This window comes from Mastomys coucha, unplaced genomic scaffold, assembly GCF_008632895.1.
Source record: "Mastomys coucha isolate ucsf_1 unplaced genomic scaffold, UCSF_Mcou_1 pScaffold16, whole genome shotgun sequence".
Taxonomy (NCBI): Eukaryota; Metazoa; Chordata; class Mammalia; order Rodentia; family Muridae; genus Mastomys; species Mastomys coucha.
The window spans coordinates 89708935-89716894 of record NW_022196898.1 but is presented as its reverse complement, the minus strand read 5'-3'; the positions used below and the strand labels follow the sequence as shown (position 1 = coordinate 89716894).

At 42.2% G+C, this 7960-nt stretch overlaps 1 protein-coding gene across 2 annotated transcripts in view; it reads right to left on the bottom strand.

Annotated features, from left to right (window-relative positions):
* The window catches only part of LOC116093868 (guanylate-binding protein 5-like), a 14811-nt gene extending 12034 nt beyond the window's left edge, over positions 1–2777 (bottom strand). For both annotated transcript variants that reach the window (XM_031375685.1, XM_031375684.1), the window contains exon 1: positions 2550–2777. The gene's annotated coding sequence lies outside the window, so the exon portion shown is untranslated. The remainder of the gene's footprint in view (positions 1–2549) is intronic.
* Between the last annotated feature and the right edge of the window lie 5183 nt (positions 2778–7960).

Below are 7960 nucleotides of genomic sequence, written 5' to 3'. Positions count from 1 at the left end.
AAAAAACATCTTTTACACAGCTGTGAATGTCCTTTATTAACCCCAAATTTCAAAGCCTGATCATTTTTGAAACTGGCAAAGTGATTGAAAAGACATCATCCCTCTACCCTACACTTATCTAATAAGACAGTATACATTGAATGATATAGGTAACACTTGCATTTTTTTTTTTACTTTATTTATCAGGGAGACAGCTAATCTTCATTTTAGTTCTGATTATTTATTGGAGAAGCTAAAAAGCCACAATCTCCATTGAGTTTATTTTTCATTACAATATTAGCATGAGATGACCTGGGCCTGTTGCACTAGCAAACATAAAATGTATGTTTCTTTGCTGTTGTATTTATGATCCTAAAGACACATTCTCTCTTCATCCTCAGAGGCAGGACAGGGAACATCGTAACTCAAGCCTGTGAGCAAGAAATTGAAACAGAAGCTGTTTTGATGGGAGCAGGCAGGGGCCGACGCATCCCAGATGGAGCTATGTCAAAGCATGGACATTAGGAAGTGCCTACCGCAAGCCCTTGCCAGAGAGCAGCCGTGAACTGAGAATCTCAGATGCCAAGGGCTTTTCCATTCCAGTCCATTCCTGGTGCAGTATTGCTACCCTGTGTCTGCAGAATTCTGCTTGCCTTATTTGTACACAGCAGGAGTGAGGGTGGTTTGTGCAGAGTATATTGATGGCAAGAAGCTTGCAATGATGATCCACAAGGCTAGAACCAAAATGGTACCAACCACAAGAAAGGGGGGGGGGGCTTATAGACTCTTGTGTTTTGGGATGATGTCAGTAACAGAAGAAGAAAACTAATTTAAGTGGGTTCTCAGCCTTTCTAAAATAACAATAGTACTGTGTATCTTACAAGCATTCATGGTATTTAAACGTCAGCACCAAGTGGAATCTGGATGGAATCCTTAATGTTTTTATCAGAGCCAAGTCTTCAGAGACTCATGGGGCTGGAGAGATGGCTCAGCTGTTAAGAGCACCCACTGCTCTTCCAGAGGACCCAGGTTTGATTCCCAAATCCCACATGTTGGCTCACAACTCTCTCTAACTCCAGTTCCAAGGGATCCAATGCCCCCCATGAACCTCCGTGGGCACCAGGCACACATATGTTACACAGACATACAAACAGGCAGACATCCATACACATAAGACTAAATAAAAGTCATTCAAATGTGTTTAATCACATTTGACTTTGTTGTAGGTTCCATTTAATATTGATTTCCAGTCTCATCCTTGCAACTGATTAGCATCATGATGTCACTCAAGTCTTCCCTAGAAGTCTGCTTCCTACAGGCCAGACGGAAATAAATCAATATGCATTTACATCAGTGGAGGCTTCGGCTGGCGATATTGGCTCAGTGGTTAAGAGCACTTGAGGCTCTCGTGGACCTGGGTTTTGTTTCCTTAACCCATACCAAGTGGCTCACAATTACCAATAAACCCAGTCCCAGGGGACTAAAATACACTCAGGCACATACACATAAATAAATAATTATTTAAAAAAGAAAAAGAAAAAGAAGAAAAGAAGAAGAGAGAAATGTTCACATGAGGTGGAGGACTACATGGAAGAAGGCCACCAAGAAATCTGAAAGTTCTGAGGGATGCTGGGGGGTGACCTTCTGGTGTTTGCTCAGTTTTTGCATTTATGTTCTTATCTGCTTTTCTCTTCCTTTGATTGCTTTTGGTCTGTGTGTGAAGAAGTGGGGAGGGGAGTGATCATTTAGCAGCTAAACTGAAATGTTTAAATATGATATGCATGAGGCATGGAACAGGGCGAGAAGTCAAAAGAGTTCCCAGGACCGACCTACATAGCTAGACCATACCGGCCAGATAGGGCATTTTTGATTCATCAACGAATAAAGGTAGAGACAAAAGGGGTTTAAAAGTGAGTGACTGCCCAGGAAAAGCAAACATGGAACCTTTAAGAGATGGCAATACAGCAAAAAAGCCCACTGCTGTCAGAAAACTTTTTCCTGTGTACCTTGGAGATCTCTCTCTCTCTCTCTCTCTCTCTCTCTCTCTTTCATTCCCTCTCCCTCTTTAAGCTCTGGCTGTGAATTTGTCCCAAGCTCCAGTGAGGCCAAGCATCAGCCCACACATACAACCCATATTGCCGTGCTCTCTGGGAATTCACCTCCCAACAAGGGGAGCGCTGGTTAAGGCTGCAGGAGGCTCCAATATCAAACCTTTTACTAAGCAGCTCACCCTTTGCTAATTCCTCATGCAAACTGTACGGTTTTCTGCGATCCCAGAGGCAATTCTGTTCTAAGCAGCAGTTGAGGATGCCAAGAAGTTAGAACAGGCAGAGATAAACAGTTGAAAGTCATTTCTAGTGGTTTAGTCTCTACACTCTGCCCTCTCATTAACAAGAAACAATAACGGCACTGAATAAACACACAGACTGCAGGACAAGGAATTCTGCTTCTCTGATAACACTGCCATTTAATCTGAGCCAGCACCCAGGCTAGGATGCATCCCATCCTGGATAAAGTAGTTTAAAAAATAAACCCTAACAGTTTCTTCCCATCCCTGCCCCAGGACTTACCTTAACAAAAACTGAAGCGTGGGAGCTACAGCCGGAAAGAACACTGCTTCAAATGGGACTCCGCAAGAGGACAAACTCCTTGCACCCTTATTTATCTGTGCTTGCTTCTGAGAAATAATGGCCAGCCCTGGGAATTTCCTTTCCTCTCCCAGCTCTCTGGGAGATAACTTGCTTATGAAGCACAAAAATAGGAGTCTCCAAAAGGGTTCTCTAAACTGAAATTGAAACTACACAAGTTCAGACTGTCCAGTCGAAGGGGATTTCCAACAGTGGAAGGCTTGGGTGTCACTGAACTGATTTCCCAGAAGAGAATGTTGACATAGTTTGTAATTATTTCGAGGCATGTTTTTAAAATTTATTCCTTTTGAACTAGGGTGATCATTTCTCTAGTTTTGAATCACATTTGTTTTGAAGGGAAAACTCACATACTGTTTGAGGAATCATTTCTTACAATTGTATCAGCACCCACTTAGGATAAAACATTTTGATAGTTTTATTAGGATAAAACTTATTATTTAGGATAAAATTTATTTCCTTAACCAAGGAACTCAGGGTGTCTTTTTTTGTGGGTTCTTGAATATCATATATAAAATAAATACAGATTTAGGAAAACTGAGGATAACTTTTTCCAGGTGGAGAGGAAAAAAAGCAACAGAGCAGACAAACTGTAGATCTCAACAGGAAACCAGAAGGGAGAGAAAGCAAAGAAAAAGAGAGCTAATCATGCTTGCTGTGTTAGAAATCACAGCAGCAAGCTGACTCGGTCGTGAAAGTCTGTCAGCACCTGCTTGTGGGCGAGGATGTTTCCTCTGACAGACTGAGGAAGCCCAGAGTGTCAGGACAGCCGGATGGAGACTGGTATCCAATAACGGAAAATGGAAACAGAGAAAGAAAGAGTTGTCACCTCTAACTGGAGTATATAAGTACTTGTCTCACTGAGGGGATAGTCACTCCATACGTACATCTTAATACATCTGCAAGATGGCAAGTGTTCGAAGTGATGACTTTTCGAGGGCCATCGTCCTGCCCAGATGATTGACAGGCTCATTTAGATGAACTCTTAGGAGAAGGAACAAAAATGTGTCTTTGTATTCTTATACTGTTTGGTGCCTTTTGGAATATCGGCTAACGATGTGACCCAAGTCCAATTCTTCTGAGCAAAGTTCAAGCAACAGAGTGGGTTAAAATAAATTTTTATTGGATATTTTCTTTATTTACATTTCAAATGTTATCCCCTTTCTTGGTTTCCCCCTCCTGGAAACCCCCTATCCCATCTCCCCTCCCCTTGCTTCTATGAGAGTGTTCCTCCACTCACCCACCCCCTCCCACTGCCCCTCCCTTGATTCCCCTACACTAAGGCATCTATCGAACATTCAAAGGACCAAGAACTTCTCCCCCCATAAAAATAGGTCAATAAAATAGCTATGATTTACCAAGAAGAGATAGCCTTCCCTTAACTGATTTTCAAGAAAGCTCTTCTACCTCCATTTGTCTAGAATCCAGGCCAAAATATTAGTATGTTAACAAGTCCTGGAGATGACACTGTCACTACTGGGACAAGGAAACTCAGGAAAAGTCTGGTCATGTGTAGCTAATAAAGATCAGCTGTGTAGAAACTGAATGCCCTGTACATTGACATTTGCAGACTTGGTTCTGAAGCTCTCTGGAGTCGAACTCTCGAAAAGGTAGGCACACTCTCTTTAGCTTGCACTTACCTATAAGCTTTGACAGAGACAGTCTTTGACTTTCTCGTAGGAACCGCCTATACTGGTGACTTTGGGTAATATGGCCATTATCACAATATTAATGGTATTGATCCATGAGCATTGGATGGCCTTTCACTCTAGTGTCTTCTTTGGTTCGGTGGGTGGCTGGTTTTGTTTTTATTATATCAGGCTTTTTTTTTTAAATATTTTTTTTCTGTGGGATCCCTTTACCAGACTTTCTTTCCACAGGCTTGATCACTTCTCAAGCCTGGGTAATCTCTGACTTGAGCACACAGTCTCAGAGTACCTGGCCTCAGAAGAAAAGGCAGGTAGATGACTGCTCTCATTTTCCTGTGTCTTTAGTGAACACAGAGGCAGACTCGGAAGCTGTCAGACCTGAGTGCAGGCTGAGTTCTGCAGCATCAGACCTGTCTCTGTACCTATGAATGTGACCCTTGGCTTGGGGACAGTGACTCAACTTGACACAGAGTTGGCCGAGCACTGCATGGAACCACTACTTCCAAACAGAGGACTCTGAAACTTACACAAAAGTGAGTGCAGGGGTTCCACTGACGGTCTGGAAGGCAGCTTCTTAAGACCTCCACTGTCCTCTCTGAGGGAGCCCATGGGCTCTCGGTCCTCTGCTTTCCTCCCTCCGCCTGGCTACACTCTCCCCTTTGCCCTATTCTACCACCTTTCTTTGCCTTACTGTGCTTTGCAGAGCAAGAAAACACTCTTTAATGAGACTTTGGTATCGATTTACAGCTGTTTACATTTTTTATTCCAGTACTTATAACTTCTGTCACCCTTCCCATGTGCCTACAGGTATGTCAAGAGTTTTTACAGACACGAGTACAGCACTCTTTATCAAGAATTGTTGGGCCATGTTTTTCAAATAAGGAGCTACTGTTTCTGCCTTTCTATGCAGTCTTTCTGGCAGCTATTCCATGTCAGGCAGTGGGGATGCTGGATGAGAATAGCAATAATTGAAAATAGTGCCCTGACTTTGGAAGCCCTATGGAGGACAGGGGTACAGCTGATACAGCGATGGTTCCAAGGCTTTGGTCAAGGTCACAGCCAGCCACACTATCCATGCCATGAGGCGTTTCTGAACTATATACTACAGAGGTCCCAGTGAATGAATGTATCAAAAAAGAGTCTTCAGAAGTACCCTGGAGTCTGGAGTCTTGGCTCAGTAAGTGAAATGTTTGCCATGTAATCATGAGGACCTGAGTTTGAATCCCCAGATCCCACGTAAAAGCTACATGCTATAGTGTGCATCTGTAACCCCAGCTCTCTGAATACAAAGCTAGGATGCAGGTAGGACAATCCTCAGAAACTTGTGAGGCCAGTGGCATGTGGCATGAACGGAAAGCAACAAGAGAGGGACCCTGTCTTAAACAAAGTGAAAAGCAACCCACCCCATGTAAGTGTGGCACATGGGTGCTACACCTTATACACATGAGCATGTATATACAAACTGGGGAGAGGAGGAGAGAGAGACAGAGACACACAGAGACAGAAAGAGATAGAGGCAGAGAGAGACTGAGAGATCAAATACATATACAAGCTAGAAAAGTAAAACACCACAGGGGTAAGTGGTTTAATTGTCCTTGAACTTTCATTTTGTAGTTGGCTGTCTCTTTGTGGTTTTTTGTTTGTTTTTTTTTTTTTTTTTTTAAATCACATTCCCATTTTGCTACTTGAGAAAAGCAGCTGAATTCTTAGAAATGCCCAAGTTGCATCAAAGGTTCGGTTGCTTTCAGATTCCAGATTTATATTTCAGGAAGTGCCATTACAAAGAGCTGTGTTTTGGCTCCAGAGCTCAGTTTCCTGCTGGGAGAACACTCCTGCCAAGCTGCTTGAAAACACAACACCTGGAAGTGTGCTCAGTCTGGAGAGCGCAACCTCATGGGTCAGATGCCAGAACCACCCTCTCTTATCATGTAGCACTTGTTTGTTTAACATCTTTGTGGGATCAAAATACATGTAGAAAGTAGATAGGCCCGCTGCCAGGACTTGCCGTAAGTGCTAATCATCATTTGAACTGTTTTCTCTGTGAGAAACACAGTGGCTTTTAACACACACACACACACACACACACACACACACACACACATACACACACACTGAACAATTATATCACTTGCTCAATAATCACTTGCTCAACAATTATAAACACTTCCAATGGCTCGGCATAAAAGCCAGCCCGCAGTTTCTTACACAGTCTGCCCCCTGCCACCCTTTTCTAACCTCAGTCTATTTCCAGTTGACCACAGACCTGCATCAGAATCAATCATCCCAAACACGACCACAACCTAGAGTTTCACACAAAATCCTTCAGCCAAGAAATCTTTTCTATCATGTGTTATCTGAGTACATTGTACGTCTTAAAAGTTTATCTTAATTCTACATCCCTCAGGAAAGTATTTCTGTCCAAATAGGGCCTCCTCTCTAGACCTACTCATGATAATATCTCCTGTTCCTTACAGTGCTTAGCAGAAATTGTAATATTCTGTATCACTATTTAATGTCTTCTTTGTAAAAGGCAAAGCAAAGCAACACAAGAATCATGACTTTCCAGATTGTGGCTACATCCTGGCTGCCTTCACTCATGTCCAGTCCATGTCAGTGCCCAATACATAGTCATTGAATGAACAGACGCAATCATATTGGCAAGCAATACTTTATTGTCTCTTTTCACACAGGAATCTTACTCTTTGCATCTGAAATCTCAATACCACTTCCCTCCCACAGTTTTGGAGGCATGACTTGTGGGACAGGAGTTCTCATAGTCATGGCATGTGTTCCCTTGTTGTAGTCATCAGCAGGGTACAACATCTTTCTACCACGTTAGATTTTGGTCCAGGGGTTCTCCAACCCCAAAAGAACCCATCACCCAAAAAGGATATGTACATTGTAAAAACAGTAAGCTCGGGGCTTTACTTACTCTGTTACAAGTGTAACAGTAGTTTAATCTAGTACTAATTATTTAATGCTTTGAACAGAAAATGAAAATCATTGTGAGATTTCTGATACTGTTAACTTTTTGATCTGGATAACAAGAAAACTTACTAAGCAGATGATAGTGAAATAATTAAGGTGAGCATTTTTACCACAGTGTATCAGCTTAGATGAGGACTATACCCCTGCTTTGGGTTTCCCAAAGGCCATGTCATCTCCATAAGCAAAATACATCAACCCCATTTGAAAATGTTCTCAAATACTACCTGATCTGAGCATGCCCCCTCCCCTTTTTGGTTAGGGAGACAAAATAAAGAATTAATAAAAAAAAAAAAAAGTAAGAAAATTAGAAATGAAAAAAAGAAAAGTAGAGGAATTTTAACACAGCCACACAGCTGCTCAGGCAAGGGATTGCATCTGAAGACCTGGATCTGTGTGATCTGGCCTGAATGCAGACACACCTATAGTATACACCTCTAATCCCAAACAATGTAGGTAGTGTGAGTTTATAGAAGGAAGCAGCTATGTTTGAAAGTGACATCTAATTGAGGAGCAGACAAAGTAACAAAACAGAAAGATTTGACAGAATGAAGTAGACTGAATCAGTGAGCTTGGAGAGGAGTTTTATGCCAGGAGAGCTGAGTTGAATCAGTCAGCTAGAGTTCAGAAAGGACTAGAAATGGTGAGCTTACTCAGCAGTAAGTCTCAGAGGCTGAAACATTCTAGGTCTAGATTAGCAGA